At 41.1% G+C, this 25,690-nt stretch overlaps 1 long non-coding RNA gene across 1 annotated transcript; it reads left to right on the forward strand.

Annotated features, from left to right (window-relative positions):
* The first annotated feature begins 246 nt into the window (after positions 1-246).
* Positions 247-24,172, forward strand: LOC122459121. Its single transcript, XR_006279588.1, has 3 exons — positions 247-400; positions 7,083-7,085; positions 24,162-24,172. It is a non-coding gene; the product is annotated as an uncharacterized LOC122459121 (long non-coding RNA).
* Positions 24,173-25,690: the final 1,518 nt, after the last annotated feature.

A 25,690-nucleotide genomic window follows, 5' to 3' on the forward strand; every position in this document is an offset into this window, starting at 1 on the left:
GAGGTATCTGAACCATTAGTGATAATCTTTGAAAATCAAGGAAGGTGGAAAAAGATTGGAAAAAGGAAAAATATAGTGCCAATCTATAAAAATGGGGAATAAGGATAACTGGGGGAATTACAGACTGGTCAGCTTAACTTCTGTACCAGGAAAGATAATGGAGCAAATAATTAAGCAATCAATTTGCAAACACCTAGAAGATAATAAGGTGATAAGTAACAGTCAGCATGGATTTGTCAAGAACAAATCATGTCGAACCAAGCTAATAGCTTTCTTTGACAGGGTAACAAGCCTTGTGGATGGGGGGAAGGAGAGCAGTAGATGAGGTACATCTTGACTTTTGTAAGGCTTTTGATACTGTCTCGCATGACCTTCTCGTAAACAAGCTAGGGAAATACAAGTTAGATGGTGCTACTATAAGGTGAATGCATAATTGGTTGGAAAACCACTTCCAGAGAGTAATCATCAGTGGTCTGCAGTCAAGCTGGAAGGACATATCTAGTGGGGTCCCACAGGGATCAGTTCTGGGTCCAGTTCTGTTCAATATCTTCATCAGTGATTTAGATAATGGCATAGAGAGTATACTTATAAAGTTTGTGGAAGATACCAAGCTGGGAGGGGTTGCAAGTGCTTTGGAGGATAGGATTAAAATTCAAAATGATCTGGACAAACAGGAGAAATGGTCTGAAGGAAATAGGATGAAATCTAGAAGGACAAATGCAAAGTACTCCACTTAGGAAGGAACAATCAGTTTCACACATACAAAATGGGAAATGACTACCTAGGAAGGAGTACTGCAGAAAGGGATCTGGGATCATAGTGGATCACAAGCTCAACATGAGTCAATAGTGTAACACTGTTGCAAAAAACCCAAACATTCTGGGATGTATTAGCAGGAGTATTGTAAGCAAGACACCAGAAGTAATTCTTCCGCTCTTGTCTGTGCTGATTAGGCCTCAACTGGAGTATTGTGTCCAGTTCTGGGTACCATATTACAGGAAAGATGTGGACAAATTGGAGAAAGTCCAGAGAAGAGCAACAAAAATGATTAAAGGACTAGAAAACATGACCTATGGGGGAAGATTGAAAAAACTGGCTTTGTTTTAGAGAAGAAAAGACTGAGAGAGGATTTGATAACAGTTTTCAAGTACATAAAAGGTTGTTACAAAAAGGAGGGAGAAAAATTGTTCTCCTTAACCTCCGAGAATGGCACAAGAAGCAATGGGTTTAAATTGTAGCAAGGATGGTTTAGATTGAACATTAGGAAAAACTTTCTAACTGTCAGGGTGGTTAAGCACTTGAATAAATTGCCTAGGGAGGTTGTGGAATCTCCATCACTGGAGATTTTAAAAAAAAGAAAAGGAGTACTTGTGGCACCTTAGAGACTAACAAATTTATTAGAGCATAAGCTTTCGTGAGCTACAGCTCACTTCATCGGATGCTCTAATAAATTTGTTAGTCTCTAAGGTGCCACAAGTACTCCTTTTCTTTTTGCGAATACAGACTAACACGCTGCTACTATGAAACCTGGAGATTTTAAGGAGCTGGTTAGACAAACACCTGTCCGGGATGGTATAGATAATACTTAGTCCTGCCATGAGTTCAGGGGACTGGACTGGACTAGATGACCTCTCGAGGTCCCTTCCAGTCATACGATTCGATGATTTTTCTTTTAAAGATGCATGGCCTAATTCTCATTTACACTAACACTGCTTTACCCCTGATTGTGTGAGATGGCTTTAAAGAGAAGGTAAATGTAATTTATGATCAGTTAAAAGTAATTTTACACTGCCAGAGTGGTATACAGTGGTGTAAATGAGAATAAATTTTTAAAAGAAGTTCAGTATTGCAGTAATGTTTGAAGAAATGGGGGCTAATGAAGTCGGCTGCACAAGATCCATTGACTTTTAGTGAGTTGGGTGCCTAACTCCGTTAGGCCCCTTTGAAAATCCTAGTCTCAATCATTATTAATTTAATTCCCATTTATTTCTGAGACTCCTTTTTTCTTCTGACACATGTGGTGCTCCACTCCCCTGTGAGAATGGGGGAAAGGTCTATTCAGTCTCAGAGCAATGCTCATTACCAGGCTACTGGGGATACATAGGTTTCCTTTGGCAATCGTAGATATCTGAATACTTCTAATGAGGGAAAGGGCTTGCTCTTTTTACATTGGACAGGCATTGCTGAAGTTATGCCTTTACGCAGAGAAGCAGGAGCTTTGGAATTGAGAATAAAGATGCCTGAGTATCCATCTGTATGAACACAGGAAAGCCCTGAAGGCATAAGGAGAACAGCAGAGTGCAGGAAAGGTGTTCCTTTTGGCTATGATTGTGTAAAAACTTACAAACATGCTTACCTTTACACATATGAGTAGTCCCAATTGTTGCTGTTTAAATTGTACTGCATTGCTTTTATTGGCATCAGTTTAGCAATATTTCATACAATCAACATCCCTGTAATGTTTTCTTTGGTCTATGAAGACACCTTTATTGAGGTATTTGTATATGTAAGCTGTTAGGCTCAGACCAGCCCAATGGAACCTGAACTAACACATGGCCAAATTCATGAACAATGGATGACAACAATTAAATTCAAGCATCTATCACAAGTGCTAAAGGTAGAATGCACAGCTGTGGACTAAAGTACTGGAAGTGCAAGAATAGTCTGCAGTGTCTATTTGCTATGTTGTTCATGATCCCTTTTTTAGGCAGGCATCTGAAAACCCACTGTGTCCTTCTGCTCCACTGATGTTTGCTATTGTTCACATTTGTGTGAGTGTTCTGATGGAATCTTTCCTGGGGTTCACAGTACATATGTAAACATTTGTGCCAAGTAATTACCCCCAATAGTCATTATTTAAAAATATTTTCCTTAAATTTTATAGTTTTCATCTAATTTCACATAAAATCATGTAACCAAATCTGTTTGGGTTGGCTTGTTATTTATGGGTGATTGACTGCCTGTGTTAATAAAATAAATGATTATTATTATCCCAAAATTATAGAAAGGAATCATGCCACCTATCAACCAAAGTACTTATGCACATGCTTAACTCTAAGCATGCGAATAACCCCATTGACTACCTAACTAAAGTTAATCAAGTACTTTTGCGTGTTTTGCAGGATAGGGCCCAAGTGCTATAACCAGAGAAGAGTGGTGTACCAAGTTAATCTCTCCAAAGGTTACTGAGAAAGGATCACACATTGTACTCCCTATATTTTCTCTAAATCTCTTTGGCTGCCTTTAATGTATTCTGTCTTTTTCCGGAACGTCTTGATTGAATCTATAGACTTGTTTAGATGCCTTCTCCCAGTAAGCTGTGGGCTGCTTTGCACTAGTCCTGTGAAGTAAATGGCTGTAAACTCATTTTAAAAGGACTGGTTAAGCCACGTAGAAAGCAGTTTTGTGCTGCTAGAATGGAGCAACACAGCCAAAGTAAACTGGTGAATCTCGCCCTGGATGTTTACAGCATATGTTTTGTTTTTCTTTAACCTCAGAGCTTTGATCAGTCCCTTGTGAAACCACATTTCTACTGATTATTCCTTATTTTTTTCCTTCTCAGAGATGTAGCCTGTTGTGCCTCAATTAAGAAGGCACATCATAGTTTTGAAAATCTCTATTCTTAGGTACAAATAAAATTGCAGTACCTAGAGATAGCTTCAGGTTTGTTAGCAGCATTGATTTTACAATTTACCCACTTGTCATCCCAAAGCATTTGTGTACAGAGGAAATAAAGTAAACACAGTGAGAAAACAGGACTATATAATACAAGTTCTTGGACTCTAAAACCATAAGCTCACACTCAGTAAACGTTGTGACAAAGTTCCGACCTTGTCTCAGTGGGTCCCACACTTCCAGGCAGATTATGCTAACCTCATAGGCTGACTGTGACCCTCCATATAGCCCTTCTCTCTCTAGGGGCCAGGGTCACAACCTACTGAGCCATTTCCATCATAAGCCAGCAAGGAAGGTGGGAAGAAGCAACCCTCCCTCGCATAGTCTCTGTTGTCTCACAGTCTCTGTGATTAATTGGGGAGAATGGGGCACAGCTCCCAGCACTGGTGCACTGTCTGCACTGGTGCTTTACAGTGCTGAACTTGCTGCGCTCTGGGGGGTGTTTTTTCACTCCCCTGAGCGAGAAAGTTGCAGTGCTATAAATTGCCAGTGTAGACAAGCCCTTAGTTGCTGTTTGGCCCTCTTTACCCTGTTCCTCCAAGCCCACAACCTATCCACAAAGTCTTTCCTGAATCCTGAGGAGCCTCTAAAGTGTCCAAAAGTGGAGCCTTGCTCCCATATATTTTAGTTGCTTCTTCGTTGGGGAAGGTGGCTGTCCTGCAGAGCTCATGAACTCTGCCAGAACAAGGGTGCTGTTCCAGCTGGCTTTAGGAGCTCCACAAGACAGACACCTCCTCCACAAGCCTCCATGCAGTTACATTCATTTTCTCCAGGCTCCTTGGCTGCTGTCAGGCTACTTGTTCACTGCTGTCAAAGCTCCAGAATGACCATATATGCTGCAGAAAGTGGGGTTTATGCAGCAAGTTTTAAAGAGGAGAATTATACAGTCAGTATTAAAATATTTCTTCCTACATCAGTCACTCCAATTCCTTAACTAGTTTTGTAGCTATTGTTTTGGTGTTCCCACCCCGCCCCAATTTTTAGGTACTTTACAAGGATACCTTTCAATTTAAGCTTATGGCCTACCTAGGAAATCTTTCCATAGTATCTGATTATTAAGTGTAATTTAGACTATATTAGAGGTATCACAGGTAGCAACATCTATAGATAAGTTTATTTTCCATTATAAGACTGTTTTCAGTTGCTTATGACTTTGCCAAACTTAAGTCATCCGGGCTGAAGTTTCCAATGGCGGGTGTCTGTCTCAGGCTGAATTTGTTTGGGAAGTTTCAGCAAAAACAGTTCAATATTTCCAAAAATAGATTAGAGAAAAGTACATTGCTGTGCCTATATTAAAATTTTTTTACAACTGTTTAGTTGAAAAGCTCTAGCACCTTATTACTTTGGAGAAAAGACTTTAAATTTGTCAGGGGGTTCGTCCTGGTGTTAGGGGGTTCATCCTTTTGCCATCCAGTTGAAAATGTGCTCAAATTTGGTCAAGTTATGTTCTTTGGAAAGTCTCAGTTCACACATGCTCACAAGAGCCTTAGAGTTTTGCAGTTAAATTCTCCCAAGAATCTCTTTACTGCTATCAATTACTATATTAGCCCAAGTGGGAGAAATCTTTGTGTACACAGAGTCAATCCCTTACCTCTCTCTAAAAGTGCAAAGTTAGGGGCAGAATAGATTGTTAGGGGCAGAATAGATCTGGACAAGGAGAAGAAGTCTGGAGATAAATGTGAGAAGGGAGGGACAGGCAGTAGAAACAAAAGTGAAACTGTTTGAGCAGCATATTCCAGAAGTCTTGAGGTCTTTCTGCGTGTAACCTTCATTGATTTGAGACCTACCATACCATTCTCTCACTAGAAGAGAAAACCTATAATGGCAGAAGGCTGTAAAAGAGACCCAGTTTGGGAATAAGAACCATTCAAGAAATATATGTTTGCTGATGATGTTTTAAAGAAAGTCACTTAAGCACTTGGATTCAGAGACTGTTGAAGTGATAATCTCACTTTAACAGCAGTGGCTTTTTCTGCTGGTGTAGAAAGACTATTTTCTTCCTTTGGACTAATTCATTTCCAATTGAGAAATCGTTTGGGACCTGAAAAGGCAGGAAAGCTTGTTTTTCTTTTCCAGATTATGAACAAACAGGAAAATGAAGGTGAAGACAACTGAGTTCCCTGAAGAAGCTAATATTTTAAGTTTCTCATGTTGACCTGGCTGACATAGCTGATTTAATTTTTGTTTTGCTTTTTTAAATATTTCATTTAACTATTTTAGTTAAAAACAATTTGGGAGGAGGAGGAGTTACTAGTACATATAACTAATTAGCATATAATTAACATATGCATATAGTTAACATATATGTTGATTATATTAACATATACTTAACACATGCTGATATCTGATATGCTGATACTGGATATCTGGAAGCTGATTGGCTGAGTTTGAGTGTGACATGTTGGTACACATGACATAAATTAGCATATGTAAATCCCTGAAAGCTGACTGGCTGAATTATGATAATAAATTATAGCTAAGGAACTGCAAATCATATATAAAGGTGACAGCCACCAGGCTAAAACCTTGTAAGGAAACAGGGACTTGAAGGAGAGCAGAACACTGCAGGATACCTAGAAGAAAGAACACGCTCACAGAACTGCGGCAACCACACCAGCGGCACCCTGCTGGGTAAGAAAGCTAACTCTTGCCTTACAGCAGCAGAGTAGCTAGATACCCACAATCTATCACAAGCATCGACAGCACTCGCTAGCCGCAAACAACAGTCACTAGCGGCCATCGCTCACAAAGCAGCTACTACTGCAGCAGCACCACAAGCCATAGCAACGGCTTCTGTAACTAGCAAACAAATTTTCTATCGTAGCCACGCCGCACAGTAGCACGGCAACCCTTGCTTGCTAGCATCCAAGGGTGAAAGTAATATTAAATTCTTACCGGTACGGGGTCCAGCTCTGGCCCCCCAGAAGGGGCAGGGCCTTGGGCAGAAGGGGCGGGGCTGGGGGTCAGCCTCCCCCAGCCACCCCTTTTGTGCTGCCTGGCCCCTGCCACCCAGGGTTCCAGCGGGTGATTCAAAAGGGCCCGGGGCTCCATCCGTTGCCGTGGTAGCGGCCGCTGGGAGTCCCGGGTCCTTTTAAATCTCTGGCCACAGCAGCGCTTTAACGTCATCTGCATACGGGCCAGTACTGGCTTCTTACCGGTACGCCATACTGGCCCGTTCCAGCCCTTGCTAGCATCGTTCTCAGGTAGCTACGGCAGCACCACAACCCACGCTCGCTAGCATCGTTCCCAAGCAGCTCTTGCAGCAGCGGTAACAGGTGTCCACCCAGGGTTCCAAGGTTGCCCCTGGTGACAGCAGGAGGCCACCACAACAGCTACCTCAGCAGCAGCCAAGCAGGCTCCCATGTCTGCTACCCACGGAGAAATTTCACCTCAGTGGAAGCAGGCAGCCAGTGGAAGCAACAGCACAGCGTAGCCGCTCCACACCAGCAACCCACAAACCACGCTCCCGGGCATCGAGACAGAGCAGAAGGACCAAAGACGGTCTCAGAGGGATTAGAAGGAGGTTTCCTGTAAGCCCAATCTTTCTGTTTCCCCATTTATTCCTGACATGTATGGGGTTTAAGTGTCAATAAAGCTGGATGCTTGTGGTCTCAGTGAGATCACCTCCTACCCATTTAGTAACCGCCAGGCCGGCGCTTACTAGATGCTTAGTTTTAAGTGTTTAATATTGTACGTTTAATTAATATCTTGTTATATGCTTCATGGTTATACTGTTATAAGTTATGGAGTATTAAGTGAATGATTATATTGTTATATGCCATAGAGTTAAACTGCAATAGTTCTTCTGGTGTTGTGTCTTTATCTTCATTCCCTTTTTAACTGTAACCCTATTTGATCTATCGCTACTCTTTTACTGGAACCACTCACTCCGAAATAATTATTATTTTTGTTTTCAAAGAATTTACTGCTTGCTTGTCTATTCTTGATCGGAGGGCTGTATCCATATCCTTTCAAGGGAAAGTTAGCTAGCTGTGGCTTTCCCTGGAAACTCCTTTAGGATGGGCCACAACCTTGATTACCGGATTAGATAAATTAGTAAAATTGATTCCAGATCTTCCAGTAACAATACATACGAATGCTGATATAATCTTTTATTACATGATCACATACTATGTTTCCATAAGACCCCTGCCTCACTCAGTGCACAGGATGCATACAAGAGGGCAGAATTAAGGTTGCATGGGCAATCATAAATAAAGCTATGATTTAATTATGGGTATTTTTAGTAAAAGTCATGGACAGGTTACAGGCAAGAAACAAAAAAAATCACGGCCTGTGACCTGTCCATGACTTTTACTAAAAATAACAAAAAAATCACGGCCTGTGACCTGTTCATGACTTTTACTAAAAATACCTGTGATTGAATCTTAGGAGAGGAGGAGCCCAGAGCACCAGCTGCAGCCCCCCGGGGAGGGGGGGGCGCTGCTCTGGCCACCCAAGACTGCTGCCAGGAGCCAGGCAGCTCCTACCACCCTGGGGACCACTGCTCAGGCAGTCCTTGGGGCCGGCTGCTGGGGGCTGCCAGAGCAGTGGCTGGTGCAGCTGGCCCCAGGACGAGGCCGCTCCAGCAGTGGCTGGTGCGGCTGGCTGCGGGGCCGCACGAGCGGCTGGCTGCAGAGCCACTCCAGCAGCGGCCAGTGTGGCTGTCCCTAGAGCCGCCCAAGCAGCTGGTTGGGCGGCCCTGGGGTCAACCATGCTGGCCTCTGCAGAAATCACAGAGGTCACAGGAAATTATGGAATGCCATAAATCTGGCATTTTTCAGTTTTCAAATCCTCAGCTTTGCAACTGTTTTTTGTATGTTCGAATGTATATTTTTTTCTTTTTCCATATGCTAATAAAATCTCCTTTATTTCAAGACAATTATAAGTGGATCTGGAAATCATAATTTGTACATGCACTGGTTGCTGTCTTGCATCAGTTGTCATAGATGCCTAGATTTTAAGGCCAGATGGACCACGGGATCATGCAAGCTGACTTCCCCTGTATAACAAAGACCATGAAATTTCATCCCCTCTATTGAACCCAATAACTTGTGTTTGAGGAAAGTATATCTTCCAGAAAAGCATCTAGTCTTGTCTTAAAGCATCAAAAGATGAAGACTCTACTACTTCCGTTGGTAATTTGCTCTTGTGATTAATCCCCTTCATTGTTAAAAAATTGTGCCTAATTTCTAATTGGAATTTGTCTGGCTTCAGTTTTCAGCCATTGGTTCTTATTACACATATCTCTACTAAAGAACCCTTTATTAGCTGGTATTTTCTCTCTGTGAAAGTACTTATACCAGCAATCAAATAATCTAGCAGTCTTTAGTTTGTTGAATAGATTGAGCTCTTTAAGTCTCTAATTATCTGGCATTTTCTCCAGGCCTCAAATTATTTTTGTGGTTCTTAGCTGCATCCTCCCCAATTCTTCAACTTCCTTTTGAAAATAGGGACAATAGAACTGGACAAAAAGTTTTCATTTTTGGTTAAATAATTTCAGTTCAGGAACACTGGCACAGTGCCTCATGGGAGGTGTAGTTCATCGACCTCCTTTCTTCTCTGTGGGCCTGGTTCTCCAGTCACACTACATGTCCCATCATGCACCATGGGTATGATGAACTATGGTGGCTCAACAAGAGACCATGGTGCATTACTGGGAGATGTAGACTGGCCAGGGAGCCTTGTCCATAGGGAAGAATTGGGACATGAGGCAGCTGAACAACAACTCCTATGAGGCACCATGGTGACATTTCCGTATAAACATATTTTGTTTTAATTCAAAAGATTCTGGCCAAACTGTTTTGTTTTTCAGGCAAAAACCAAAAAGTCAATTTTTTCAGTAAGAAATTTCAACAAAAAATATTTTTGATTGTTTGCTTTTCTGACTTTTTCTGTAGGGGAAAAAAGCATTTTTAAACCAGCTCTGTGAACAATGAATAGTGGAAATTCCCCTTCATTCTTCAGGATATCAAACACCCTTCTTGTGATATCCTTTTCCCTTCTCCTGAAGAAGCACTAAGGAAACTGCCTTGTTTTCTTTGTCCACGAAACATTTGCTACAGACCACATTCATTATGCTAAATGATTATTTGTCTACTCCCGGGGCAATTCTGTGCCAAAAAAATCCAAATTCTGCAATAAAAATATCAAAAAATTCTGCACCAAAAAGTCTCTCCATTGACTCATGCATAGCCTCCCTCCCCGGCTGTGATCTGCTCTCTGCTGCCCGCTGCTCCCCGCAGACATGGCTGGGCTGCCACGGAAGGGGCGTGTGTTCCCCACAGATTTCTTTGCTCCCCAATTTTTGTGCGGGGAAGCTGAGAAATGTGCAGAAGGTATGTGGCCGCAGAATTCCCCCAGCAGTATTTGTCATTTCTTTCTGTTTGAAGATCCCCTTTCAGTGCTTGCCTCTTGCTACTGGTTAGGGTTACTGATCTTCATGCAGCTTTTTTTTGGTCTAGTCCACTTCCTTTCTTTCCAAGCCAAAGTACTTGTTGCAAATAACAAACAAAAGGAGCTCCATCCATACATATCCTTCCATTCCTACAGTTTTTAGTCTCTCTCAATGCCAATGAGAAAGATTAAATCATTCCACCTACTTTCCTTTTACACATTCCCCAGGGGCAGTGTGTACCATGGGATGGGGGAGGCTGTGCGCCTCCCCAAACAGACAGGCATGGCCCCTCCCATGCTACACCACCAGGTTCCCCCCTTCCCACCCGCACTGTGTGGGGCAGTGTGCAGCTTCAATCCCCCTGCAGTGGCCCCGGCTCAGGCTGGGGCCGCGCTGCCCACCCTCCTGGCCTTCCAGGGGTGAGGAGGCTGCAGCTGCACACCGCCCACCCTCCTGGCACTGTGGAGCTGGGAGAGCTAGCCTGGGGCAGGGGCAGGTGGCTGTGGGGGACAGCTCTGGGCTCCAGCGGGTGGGGGGTGGATGCACGGAAGGGGCGAGGCTGGTGGTTAGCCTCCCCTAATCTGTGGTTCACTTGCTGTCCATTACCTTCCCCTTGTCCAGGGTCTCTATCCTTCTTGTCCCTTCTGCTGATTATTCCCTTTGGTCTTTCATCTGATTTGTTATTCCCTGTCTTTTTTAAAAGGCCTTAGCTGCATGGTTTGTTCTAAATACAGGAATTCATTTTAGAGGTCACATTGTCAGAGATCCTGTTTTTGGTGGGGACGGGAGTTGCCTTCCCCTGCAGCATGGGTCATGGGTGACTTGCTGGTTTGAACTAGAGTAAATGGTGCATTTACTGTAACTTGAATTCTTTAAATCATGATTTCAGGACGTCACTAAGTCAGTCAGAGGTTATGGGTCTCTTACATGTGCAGGAGGTCAGACTAGATGATCTTGATAGTATCTTCTGGTCTTAAAGTCTATGAGGGCTGTCAATATGGCATGTTTCAGGAGCACTAAATTAAACAAAAGTTTTAAAAATTCCAGGTCTGATCATAATAAAAAGTGAAGTAAAATTTTACACTACACTAGTTCAATGTGCTCTTTACCTCAGAAGTAATTAGCGCTACATCATCTTTGTGTTCAAATTACAGACATGGTGCTGGACTCATGAAAGAGAAAAAGTAATTGCCAACTCAGATGCTATATTACGCGCACACCCACACCCGCGCGCACGCACACACACACACACCCCATCTTATTCACTACAGAATATTCAAATTTTGGACATGAGCTCTTAAATTACATGAAAAAGAGAACATAAATGAATAATACATATTGAATCCATTTATCATTTACTGAAATGGGCTAATTATCATGAAGGCTGCCAATAACTGGTATTGTTCCATTTGCTTACAGGAAAAAAAATTGCGTTTTAGAGAGTCTGTAAAGAAAAAAGAAATCAAATTGTTCACACATGCCCAAAGGAATCTCTTTGTCTCACTCTGAAGTGCTCAGATGGTGGTAGTATTAATTTTTTTCTTATTAATTTAGTGCTTCTGAGAAGTGCCAGATTAACAGCACTAGAGAATCAAGGTCTCTCTGTTTATCCACAGAACAGGAACAACATGATGAGGAATAGAGGTGAAAGCTTCCCTACACCGCTGTACTAATGTGCCTCGACTCTGATGAGGAGGGACTACCTCTCAGGCTCAGATAGTTTACAGGCTAGACCCTGGGTGAAATTTTTTAACAGAAACTTTTTTCAGGGAAAAATGAAGAATTTTGCGTGACTTGAAAAGAGGGTGTTGTGTGTTGGAGGTGGTTTTCCCCCAGAATTGCCAGCAAACCAAAAAATCTTTATTTGTATAAATCTCCAGCAGGTCCATTTAAACATCTCTCAGCCAACTGTGTTGCCAACAAGGCAAACAAACAGTTACTGCCAACTGTATTAATATTTTTGGTCACAGGAATAGCTGTCCCTCTAGATTCAAAACAGAGATCACCATCCTCACGTAACACTTATATGTAATAGTTTTGCACACTTACCTGGAATACTGCATTAATTTTCAGCCATTCTATCTGGAAAAAATAGCAGGAATAGAAGAGGTTCAGGGATGGGCCACGAAATTTTTAAGAGGCAAGGAAAGGCCTCTTTATGGGGAGAAACTGAAATGTTTAATTTAGAAAGATGTGTTAGAGGGGATATGAATTGATATGATAAAAGCAGCAATTGAAAGAACTCATTTTGGAGAGCAATGTGCATAATATCTAAAGGTCCTTTATTCAATTCTGGATTTCAGCAAGACTTTCTTCTAGGATGCACTCAGATACTTTGGTGATGGCAGTATAAGAACATAGACAAAAAAGTAAATGAACAAATAAAAGGTAAAATTGAGTACTCTTATTTACTCTAAATAAGGCAGACAGAATGAAATTGATAGGCAATACAAAACTAGTAAATAAACTAAACTATAAACAATAAAAAACTAAGAGGATTTTTATAAAACATGATGCACTGAGCTTACTAGCATCTTTAAAAGAGTATTAGACATTTATGTGCATAATAAGAACATCCACAGTTACACTAAACACTTATGAAATGCCAGACACTAATTGATGGGGTAAGTTAAAAAAAGAAAACTTAACCATATGTTGTTCCATCCGCTATAGGGCTCCTTGAACCATTCTTCTGACAGTGTCCATTACCAGATACTTTGGAGGTAAGACACTGAACTAGATGGCTCACTAGTATGATCCTGTATGGCAATTTCTATAGTCTTACATATGCTAAACTGTAACAATTCCCTTGGACTATATTTGCTGTGGTTAACTAGCGATGAAGACCAAGGGTGAAATCCTGGCCCTATTGAAATCAATGGTAAAACTCCCATTGACTTCAATGAGACCAAGATTTCACCCCAAGATTTTCAAAAAAGAGTAGTGCTTTTGGATGCCCAAACTGAAACACCTTAAAGGGAACTGACTTTCAGAGCGTGGGTGCACAACATTTTCTGAAATTCAGTCTCCTTTAAAGTGCCTTAATTTGGGCACTCAAATAGTGAGGCATTCAAAATGACTAATCACTTTCAAAAATCTTGACTACAAAGTTCTACATCTTGTTACCAATCCCTCTAGCCATCCAGTTAATCAAGCTCTAGTTATGCATTTTTGCTCCCATATTGGCAGAGAAAAATGTTGTACAACTATGGATGAAATATCTGTTTTACGGAAACATTATGAGTCATACAAAGGAATAATGAGCCAATTTTTTTTAATAGGAAGGATTTAATGCATGAATGACATTACTATTTGTTATTTATTCACTTTTGAATTTAAATGAATAGTTGCCCTTTATAATTTGTGATTTCCTATGTTTTCAGAAAAGCAGCTCACATAGTACATTTATATCACATTATGAATGTCTGTTTTTCTATGAAAAGAAGAGATAAATCATCTCTGGAACAGAGACAAACAACCAAAATGTAGTTCTGCTAATCAGGTAAAGTTCTACTAATGAAATATACTTACAGGTTTGTCCTTTCAGGTAGTTGTGCCCAAGCCTCATGCTAGTAGTGGACACCATCCATAGACAAAAACATCATTGACTTCATGCTGCTTTATAATTTGTCCCCTAAAATGGAGGGTCCTCTGCTTCTCAATCAAGAGATAACAGAAGAGAGCTGTATTGAAATCTTGTTGCTGAACCTTCATTGGTTTAATTAATTTATTACAAAATATTATTCTATCTAGGTTCTTTTAATGGTTTCTATTGTTATATTATTTCAGTTTGCAGGATTGGGCTCCTTGGGCCTGATGCAAAGCCCACTGTAGTCAATGGAAAGACTCCCACTGATTGCCAAGGGCTTTGGGTCGGGCCTTCTGTTTATAACATTACATTATTGCATTAAATATGGCAGCTATTGTAAAGGAAATTTTTCCTATCTGAGAAATGGGTTTCTGCAAAGACCTCCAATCTTGAACTAATGGATTGTTCCGTCTCCTTTCGCGCAAGTAAATGGACCAATCCACTTTTTAGGATATTGGCACCCCTAGAAGCAGAGCACATTAAATGGAGGTTACTTACTTGTACCTGAAGTTCTTCGAGATGACTCTGCATATTCACACTTGTAGGCAAAACAGGTTTCAGGCACTCTTGTTTAAGGAAGCTCTTGCTGCTAGACCTTCTGGTTCTGGGAGATCTTCAGATCCAAAGGCTAAGAGGCCCATGGGCTTCATTGTCAAATAAGGCTAAGGTGCCTAAGTTGTCTCTGATATCTGTGTTGTTGGTCAGCTCTGGCTTTGACCCCATAGTCAGGAGCCAGTACACACTGGATCCTTCTATCAATGCTGCCAAGGTGTTGAAGCACCAACTGTTCACAAAGCAGCAGAGGACCGTATATCAAGGTCATCGGTTCCATCTGTGTTGATTCTGAAGAAGGTGGTGAGGGAGAAGGCAGCCACTGTTAGCAGGTCAGATCTCTCAGATCATTCTGATTTGGATAGGTCTTGCATGGTTCTGGTTGCAAGACCTAAATCTGTTCCACATTCCAGTCTCAGGTCCAGGATTATGGATTTTAGGCTCTGTACAGATTCAACTATATCTATGCCTACAAGACTGGCACTTCTGCCTTTATCAGCTCCAGTATTTATGTCTGATCTGAAGAAAACTATTACAGTGCTAGCGGAAGATCCCTGTGCTGTATCAGATCATTTTTCAGATCCTACTGAGAGATTGCTTAGGGAAAGGAAGAGAAAGACCACAGTGGTTTCAAGGTCTAAATCCTCCACTTCTGGAAGGAAAATATATTAAGTTTTTATCCAGAACAATCTCTGCCACCACTTCTTGCTCCTCCTCCTCCGACTCCCATAGGATCACCAGGGAGATCTTTCTCACCTTTCATTTCTCTTCATCCTCCAGTGCCTTTGTTATCTCGGGTAATCCAAGGTTGGATCCACAATTAGAAGAGGAGGACAGATTCAGAAGATCTGCCAACTAGGACTGCTTTCCCACAACCTAATGGACAGTTTGTACTGCCTCACCCTATGGGTACATTTCCTGACCCTAACTATTAGAGAATCTGACTCCATCATCTTTGTGCCTAGAAAATTCTTGTAACATCCACAGCACGGATGACTTAGTGAGCCTCCAGCTGATAAGGATCCAGTGGTAGTGAGCTCTTCGGATGCAACTGTCCAACACATTGTCCAGAGAAGAAGAGGAGCTGGTCCCTTTCATGGAACAATAGCAGGTGAATAGAGAATTGGGTAGGCAATTGTCTCCTGATGAAAATATGGGCTTTGCTTCTGCATCGTCTCCTTCAGAGGATACACTATTTTAATGAGCTGATGTGTCATAATGGGGTCTAATTTAAACGTTCCCTTCTTTGCTATAGAATAGACATCATATCCAGTTTTTGACATTTTAGGAGCTCCTTCAAGAAATAGGATATCTACCTGTTTTGAATGGACTTTTGCAAAGTGCTAAAGCCGTTTGGGCTGCTCCTGCTTCCTGCCAATATATCTCTAAGAAGGCAGACAAACTGTATCAGTTCCCGCATTAAGATTTTTCATATTTTCATACTCATCTTGCCCCAAATTTTTTGGTTATTGCAGCAAAGTACTAGATTTAGGAGTGGCCAATCCCATTCTAAACCTGCTGACAGAGAAGAGAAGAAACTGTTCCGTTTGGAAAAAAGTTTTCTCCTTTTTGTCACTATTAGAGTAGCAAATTACTAGGCAGTAATTAGAGTAGTGAATTACCAGGTGGTAATGTCCCAATACCAGTTTCATCAGTGGGGAGAAAAAATGGCTATGTTTGTTCAGACTTATGGGACAATCAGAGAAAATTCCCCAGTGCTTTTCTTACAGAGGGTCAGAATGTGGCAAAACATGTTCCTTTGAAATTTCTGATTCTGTGGCTAGGGCATTAGCATCTGCTGTTATTTTAAGAAGACATACATGGTTGAGATTTTCTTTCTTGGCTATGGACACCAGGTTTAAAGTTGAGGACCTCCCTTTTGAGGGTGATGGTCTTTTTAGTACCAAAAATGGACAAACTCCTGAAAAGTTACAAGAGGCCATGTTGACTGCTCAGTCACTTGGCTTGTATTATACTGCTGAAAGGACACCACCTACATTTTCATTACCAGAGGCAATTTTATCCACAGTCCTCTTCAGATATTTCAACTCAAAGGCAGCAACACCACCACCAGCATCCAACCGCTTTGAAGAAGAATCAGAACTTTACTAACTAGCTGAAAAACAACTAACTTTAATTTTGAATGTATAAAAGTTCAAGACTTCAATCCCCATAACTACCAGATAGCCGTTCCAGACAGGATGAAACTCTGCAGGAATCCGATTTTCAGCTAGGAAAATAAAATTACTTTTTCCACTCAAGCTCCCTCAGTATGGAATTGAAAGGCTTAGCTTAGCAGTAACAAAACACCATTAAGCCTTGTCTGCACTTAGCTGCTTTTTAAAAATTTTCCACAGCTATAGTACCTCTAGTTGCTGCAATGGTAAGAGCAGTAACGTACAGAAAAAGCATAAGTATTTTTACAATTGTATTTGGCCTTCCTCAAAGACCTTATAATCTAATACAATATCCTGCTTCTGATAGTAGTCAGTACCAAGTGAACTTCATGGTTATCCTACAGGAACAGGACACACTATATGTAATTAATTTAAAAAAACAACAAAAAATTTCTGTGGTGATAAATGTTTTGCTACAGGAAATGCTTAAAATTAATTTTAAAAGAAAACCAATAGCCAGCATCAGAGCGGTATTTCTTGCATGCATATGTGTATTGGGAAGGAGATTCTAAATGAAAGCAAAAGTCAAAAGGCATCAGGATGTACTGCTGAAAGAGGGAAAAGGGGTAGGTGCAAAAGGAAAGGGAAACCTGATGAGGAGGAAAAGATCTACAAACATTTGATGTATTCAGCATTAAAGCCTGAAGAATGTTTTTAATTGTCACTGAGAATAGTGGGAAAAAAAGATGCTGATTTTGTTTTGTTTTTTTGTTTACTTTTCTTTCAACCATTTTTTTAAACTATACAGACAGCAGGGGACACAAGACAGGACTCTATGTCCATTTCTGCTACTGATTTTTTGGATGGCTTCAGTTGTCTTTCAGAAATTGCTGGGTATCCACAACTCTAGCTGGTCAATGAGATCAATGAGTGCTCAGCACCTTTCAAAAGCAGGCCCTAGGAGGCTTAGTTTGCTGTCCTCTGTTAGATAAAATTCCCATTGAAGTCAATGGAAATTTTGCCTGAATGTAGACTAGGGGATTAGCTATATAAAATGCAATGCATTGTTTTATTTTAATATAATTAAAATGATCCAGTGATGAACCTATTGATGCCATACCCAAGTTTCACATGAGATGTAAACATGGGTAGAAGTTAACCAAAACAACTCAGTCAGAACATGTAATAATCTGGAAACCATATAAGAAAATAACTTTCAGCCAAAGCACATTAAAAAAAGTTCTAGGATGAATATTTGTTAAAACGAACTACTGAAGGGACATATCAATAAGGACAGATCATATTGTATTGCTGCATGCTGAGCCTATCTGGTTTGAATCTTACAAATGTCTAGCTGCAGTCACGGGGAGCATGAACGTAGTATCTGCCAGTCAAGCGTGCAGTCTGATAGCCATGAAGAGGCCTCATCTTTGAAAGGAATAAAAAACAATTAAGATGAAGGCTGCTGATCTGAGTACTGCCTTTTATCAGTAAACAAACTACTCTGACCTGTGACTGATGTAGAAACACAGGATAGCAGATTCGATCGTATCTGGAGGAGTCAGATTTGATTTGCCAATGTTCTCCAGGCTATAACAGCATTTATATTTGAACAGTTACACCGACAGTGGTTTTCGTGTGTGAGAAAATTCTTCCTGAACATTCAAAAGTTTCCTTTAACTTTTATTCCACAAATCCTTAGATACTCCTTTGTACTTTTCCACAGTTGTCTATAATCACAGTACTAACAAAAGCTGGTGCTGGTGACATATTCTGAAAGTGAACTAACAAGGCTTTTTACTCAGCATAATGCCAGTGGAGGGCTTTGTGGTTGCCTTGACTAGATGATGCCATCACTAATACTTAACAGTGCAAGGAACTATATTTTTTGCACCGCTTTAGGTGTTTACAAGAACATCAGTAGTAGTATGGAAGCTTAGCAGCACCTACAACTCAGGTCTTGCCAAATTAGGAAAGGAAGGAATGATTTTCCACTCAGCAGAAACCCAGAGAGAGGGCAATAGTACCAGCATCTGTCTTCTCTCAAACTGAATTGCTCTTCCCCACTCCCTCACTTTGAAAGAGTTAATTCCTATAATTCATACAACTGTATATTTTTGCCACCACCAAAGTGTGTCCCTTTTAGCATACTCTGCTCTAAGTACTCTCTTGTTAGTAATATATTATTAATGCTCTGTTTTCTCTTCTACTAAACAATGAAAAATGTTTTCATTAAAACAGATACTATAAATAAACTGATTTCCTGTTGTGTTTCCAGCAGGAAAATATGCATTTTAATTGAATTGATTTTTTAAATTATTTTGCAAAACAGGTTTGTATTGTATATTATTATTTTCTATTATATGTCTAAATTAATCATAAAACTACTCAAACTTTAGCAAAGGCCAGTTTTCGAATGTTATTCTGGATCATCATATCACTTTCCCCCACAAATTAAAATTAAAATTACTTGAGGATGCTTCAATATCTCTGAGATATGTAAGAGCGTTCTCTATATGGACCATCTCTGGGGGAAAGAAGGGTAGCTTTAGAAAACTATGCAGAATCCAGATTTATGGCTATATGTTTAATATTTGTGACAGTCAGATGTATCTGAGTGTATGAGTTACAATTTTTATTAGACTTATGAGGCCAAATTTTGCCTGACATAAACCCCATACAACCACATTAAATCCAATGGATTGCATTTATCCTTGTTGTAGTTCTGAGTTTAGGAGCAATTTACTCAATGGGAATTCATATTTTTCATTACATCATCTCCCAGTCCAAGTCCTTGATCTTACAATGAGCTCAACATAGGCAGACCTCTGAGGTGAATTCGTGGCCCCATTGTAGTCAACACAAAACTTCTGTTGAATCCAGCTGTGCCAAGATTTCAGCCTGGGACTTTATGCAGATTCTGGGGTCTGCTCATGTAGAGCTTCTTGCAGGATTGGGACCCAAGATGATGTTTCATTTGTGGGAAGTCTGTTCAGTAATAAGTAAAACATATTGCCTTTCCGATACCAGCTTCAGCTCACTCTAATTTCTTTGTAATACAAACATGCATGCATATTAGATTATATTAACCCTCTCCCTCACACTAATGACCATCATCTGCCCTTAACTCCACAGCTCTGCTTAGGTATGTACTACAACATAAAAATTATAACTTTATTATACCATAGGTTTGAAGTCAATGGGATTGCTTAGGGTATTACTCATAATAAAATTTGGTCCATGATTTTAAAATGTCTTTGATGTACTTATAATGCAGAGGAGTGAATAGACTATCCTCTTTGGTCTCCCCTATGACCCAGAGTCAGGCCTTATCAGACTCAGTCCTTCATAGATAGAGATTTAGGCCACAGAAGAGCACCAAAGCAGGGATGGTTGTCTTTAAAGTTAAAAAAACTCAGAAATCTTTCCTGATACAAAGAGAAACAAATGTGGAAGCACATTAACATTACACTCTCCAATGAAGATATTATTTGTAATGAATTTCACAGAACACATTAAAGAGGTCTCTCAGATTTCCCATCCTCCTCAGAGTCTTCCCCTAGCAGTCCACACAGGAAGAAATTATCCATCTAGAGAGACAAAAATACAAAATTAGACATGACAACTTATCATCCAGTTTCTAATCCCCACAGTGAAGAGGAACTATTGGTTTCCTATCCTGAAGCACCTCAAAGAGACACAAGAAAGATGGTTTCTACCTAAGTTTTCTTTTTAAAGGATGATAAACACTTTGAATATTCATCCCCAACAGAGTGAGAAGTAGCTAAAGTCCCCGTGTGCAGATATTTCCTACTGACTCCAAGAAAGAACTCTGCTTTCCACTCCAGTGAGCTCAACAGAAGAGGGAACACCCGATGCGATATGCACAGAGTATTAAAAATTCTCTTCAGGCTAAAGGAATAAACCAAGTACGGCATGCAGCTTGGAGAATCCTGATGCAGCAGTGGGCTCCCACTCAGTGATCTTGTTAGTTTTTCAGAGGTTATTTCTTCTGCAGGAACTGACAAATAAGAAATCTGAATCCTCACTCCACAGAAACTATGGAACATCAGCAGATACTCACAAGATATCAGTAGCTTCCACTTGTTTTTCCATCTATTTTTGCCATTCAGAATCCATTCTCCAGAAGATGTCTCTTACTTCAGTATTAGTCTCCAGCTCTGCCAATCTGCCTCCCCTTCATGAGTCTCTAATGCTGTTCCAAAGCAACAGGTGTGGCTGTGGCTGTGGCTGAAGACTTGGAAGGCCAGGTCCTTCCTGTTAACCTGGTCCAAGCTTTCCACATAACAGATGTCAGTGTGGGTTTTGACTGCATTAGGACTCCAGGATTAGGTCCTTTTTCTGTGACATGTGGGTGGAACAGTGAGTGGAACAGAGTGTTACCTGGAAAGAGAAAAAATGATGTAGCAGTAAGGAATATATTATATATATATAAACCTGCTTTAGAGACCACCTCTGAAGAGAGAGCACCTGTCATGAGTGACTAGTTGCAGAGGCCATGGAAAAGGTGTGCAAACCTTTGAAGAAAGATCACCTCTTATAAGAGATCACTTTTGCTAACTCCCATGAATGGTTGCTCTTGGCAGGTGTTACTGTATTGGATTTAGTAAGAGAGGAGCCCAACCAGAAATCTAACCAAAATGTGGGATGTCTCACTGCAAGTGGAACTTTTGAGAGGCATGTTGAAAAATATCCTGGCACATCAGCTACTAAACTTGTAGTACATGCATCTTTGCAATGGGTGATTTTCAGAGTAATTCCAAGATGAAAGGCAGGATAGAGCCCTTACATAATCACTATACATTTAGAAACCTGTCACATAAAAAAGATATTCTCTGCAGAAACATACTATATCTTCTCATTTTTATAGAAAGAAAAATGGCTTAAAATAAGGTTACATTGATTTTTCTGCCTAGTTTTAGATACAAAAGCATTTATTCTTGTCTCTTGACACTCATTTAACTCCCATTAAATATAATGGGTGTTATAAACCATCTTAAGGGAGAATAAACTCAGCTGTGTGTAACTTTTGCTTGTGACAAGTTCTGTTCTGTTCCATTGTACAGATTGTAATTTCACAGACAGCAGTTCATTCTATGCAGAAGGTGTTATTCTTGTGAAGGATTTCTTTTATTAAGCCTCAGTTATCGTAGAACATTCCCATTTTCCTGTATTTTCACAGCTAAACCACAATAAAATGTATTGTTAATCAAAAGTTAAGGTTAATAGCATACAAATAAACAACAGCCAAGTCATTCTCAGTCAAGGTGCTCACCTCAGCCTTAACTCTACCTACCTCTCTGAGTCCTCACCCATATTCAACATACAGTTTGATACCCTAACTATATTAATTATCTGCATACAGGAAGAAGACAAATTTATTCCTCTTCCCAACAAACAGGAACAAACAGAGACACGATGATGATGATGATGATTTATTATTTGTAATGCCATAGTGCCTAAGATCCCTAGTCATGGCACAGGACCACACTGGGCACTGTACAAACACAGAACTAAAAGATGGTCCTTGCCCTAATCTAAGTATAACACAAGAGAGAACAGATGAACAGACAGACAGATAGATGGGGAAATACAAAGCAACCTTGAGATATTATTGGTCAGCAAGTCAGGCAATGGTCTCTGCATACCAACAGCCTAACCATTGTCAAGTTTTCTGTAGGCATCCTGGCAAACGAGAGTTTGGAGGAGAATAATGAGGTAGCTTTGCATATGTTTACAGGGAAGGCACCCCTAGTGTATGCAGCAGCATGAGAGAAAGCATGAAGGTGCTTGTTTGAAAAGGCAATAAGTGGGAGATGGAGGCTGGCATCATGGGCTGATCAGAAGTGAACATCAACAGCTCGATAGCAAATAACAGTTGATAGTCAGGGTGGGCATTGACTGTGGAGGGCCTTGAAAGTACATATAAGCAGCTTATAGTTCATGTGATAGAAATGGGGGAGCCAGTGGAGGGATTCAAAGAGAAGGGTGGCATGGTCAAAGCCATAGGAAAGGAAAATTAACTTGCATTTTTCAAGGCCAGAGAGGATGTTGCAGTAGTCAAGATGAGAGCTGGGAGCAGAGTTTAGCTTTGTGGATAGACAAGGTCTTATCTTTAAAATGTTATGCAGAAAGAATTGGGAAGATTTTCATATAGTCTAGATGTAAGGACCTAGAGAGTGGTCCAAGCTGAAAATAATGCTCACATTACAGGCCTGAGTTACAGGCAGACTAATGGTGCTGTCCACTGTGATTGAGAAAGGAGGTAGTGTAGAGGCCTTGGGGGAGGGTGATAATTAGGAGCTCTGTTTTAGCCACATTTAGCTTGAGCTAATAGCTAAGAGGAGATGTGAGAGAGAGAGGCTGAGATTTTAATTTGGGCAGAAGGAGCCTGGCTTGAAGTAGAGAGAGAGAAACTTATGAGTTGCCAGCACAGAGTAGTTGAATTTGTGTTTGCAGATCAGATTACCCAGAGGCAGAGGGAGAAGAGAAGTGGATCAACGATAGAACCCTGTGAAACCCCCACAAAAAGTTGGAGGGCAGATGAAGACCCTCGACAGGACATGCTGAGTGACTGATTAGAGAGTCAGGAGGAGAACCAGTAGAGATTAGCAAGTCATGGAAGCCAAGATAGGACAAGATTTCAAGAAGAGCATAATTGACTGTGTTGAAAGTAGCTGATAGGTCAAGGAGGATAAGGATGGAATACTGGTGCTAAGCTTTAGTTAGGAAGAGGTCACAAGATGCTTTGGCAAGAGCAGTTTCAATGGAGTGCAAAGGGCAGAAGATGGATTGGAGAGGATCTATGATGGGATTGGAGGAGAGGAACTCCAGACAGTGATTGTAGATGGTGCATTCAAAGAGCTTAGAGATGAAAGAGAGGCGGGTGGTAGTTGAAGGGGCAAGTGGAGACAAGAATGAGGGTTTTGTTAAGATAGGAGAGACTACAGCATGCTTGAAATTAGTGGGGAAAAGAGCCAGAGGAAAGCAAGATGCTAAGGAGAAGAGTAAGGGAAGCGATGAGAGTGGGCGCAAGGGAAATCAGGAAATAGGATGGGGTCACTGAGGCAAGCAGAGACATTAGAGGAGAACAGATGAGACTCTTCTTTGTCTGTGACGGGAGAAGGAGGCAAAATGTATAGGAGGGGAAAGGGGAAGGTTACATTGTTACATTTAGGAGCCTAAAGATGTAGATAGGTGCTTAGTGGGATTTTTCAGAAACACCTATCTGCCTAACTCCTATTGAAATCAATGGAAGTGAGGCACTTAGATGCTTTTGAAAATTCCACTATGTGCCTAACTGTGTCTACAGGCACCTAAATCTGACCCTTGCAGCTCAGGTGTGCCATTAGGTTACAGCAGTGAGCAAGGAGCAGTCTGGAGCTGTACTAACCCAGTGTGACAGGGTCCCTTTTCCCTGGGCAAGGTAACAGGGAAGGTTCCAGAACAATCAGGAACTTTCTGGAAACAAATAAGGCAGACAGGCTGATTAGAACACCTGCAGCCAATCAAGAAGCTGCCAGAATCAATTAAGACAGGTACGCTAATCAGGGCACCTGGGTTTAAAAAGGAGCTCACTTCAGTTTGTGGTGTGCATGCAAGGAGCTGGGAGCAAGAGGTGCAAGAAGTTGAGAGTGAGATGGCATACTACTGGAAGACTGAGAAGTACAAGCATTATCAGACATCAGGAGGAAGGTCCTGTGGTGAGAATAAAGAAGATGTTGGGAGGAGGCCATGGGGAAGTAGCCCAGGGAGTTATAGCTGTTATGCAGCTGTTACAGGAGCCACTGTAGACAGCTGCAATCCACAGAGCCCTGGGCTGGAACCCGGAGTAGAGGGTGGGCCTGGGTTCCCCCCATCCCTCCATCCCCCACAACACCCTACTTGATACCGGAGAAGTTGACCTGGACTGTGGGTTCCACCAGAGGGGAAGGTCTCTGGCCTGTTCCCCAATCCACTAGGTGGATCAGCAGAGACTGCGGGGATTGTTCTTCTTCCTTTTCCCCATGCTGGCCAGTGATGAGGCTAACTGAGTGAACGGCAGATTTGAGCCACGAAAGTGGCCAAACTGAGGTTTGCCATGAACCTCTGAGGTGAGAAAATCCGCCAATAAGTGCAGGACCCACCAAGGCAGAGGAGGAACTTTGTCAAACCAGGGAAAACTCCAGAGCACAAGAGCTACCATAGTTGCTTGGCATGTAATGGGGTTTGCATGTTGCATCATCCCACATATAATGTGCTTCCTTCTCCATGGCTGGCCATGAACAGATGTGCTGGCTAGTGCAGAAGGATGGGAGCTGTAGGCACCTCTGGGGTTGACTAAGAGATGAGTGCAAGAGGAAAAAGGCTCCTTGTGTCCTTCATCCTATGTCTCTATGCAAGAGCAAGTCAAAATCTGACTCTTAGCATGAACATATAAAATTGGTTTTTAACAATAATAAAAATGAATGTTTTTTTCATGAGTTACTGTTGTTCCAATGCTGGTCACTTTTCCAAAACTCTTTTGATAACATTATTCTCTCTGGAGGACCTGCTTCATGGGCATTGACATTGCAGAGAGGGTTGAGATCACAGCCCTCAAAGATAGTAAACACTTTTGTCAGGTTGCATAACCCTCATCTCTTGCATTTTATCATTGCCTCAAGGCAACAGGGGGGGCCCCCTATTACTTGTACTAGATCTGTAGTTGTGATGGGAGACTGGCAAAATGCGGCAAAGAATACAATCTGGAATTTAAAGATACACATGCTGGTGGTATAGAAAAGGTAGACTTATAGCTATTGGAAGGAAGAATTCCTTCAACTATTACAACAGGTCATCTTTTCAAATGCTCTTTGTAAGAACAATGGCCAAAATGTTTGATCCTGAAGCATCTTTATATTATATATTATATATTATGATTTATTATTTGTATTATCATAGTACCTAAGAGCCAGGTCCTCACTGTGCTAGGCACTGTACAAACACAGAACAAAAAGGTGATCTCTGTTTCAAGAAACTTACAATCTAAGTATAAGACAAGAGACAACTGAGGTATACAGACAGATGGATGAGTACAAGGAAACAATGAGACAATATGCATCAGCATGGTAGGCCGGGGTCTCTGCACATCAGTGACCTAACTGTTATCAAGTATTTTGCAGGCATCTGGCAAGAAGAGTTTCAAGGAGGGATTTGAACGAGGACCCGTTTGTAAGGTTAATGGGAGTTTCAAGAGCTTCATGCCTCAAAGAAAAATTAGGCCCCTTATGCATGTGCCTAAGTATATTGCCTTTTGTTCACTCTTGTAACAAGAATTGCTACTATTAAAAACAATTTCTGTGTCTTAATGCAGCTACA

Source organism: Dermochelys coriacea, chromosome 3 (genome assembly GCF_009764565.3).
Source record: "Dermochelys coriacea isolate rDerCor1 chromosome 3, rDerCor1.pri.v4, whole genome shotgun sequence".
Taxonomy (NCBI): domain Eukaryota; kingdom Metazoa; phylum Chordata; order Testudines; family Dermochelyidae; genus Dermochelys; species Dermochelys coriacea.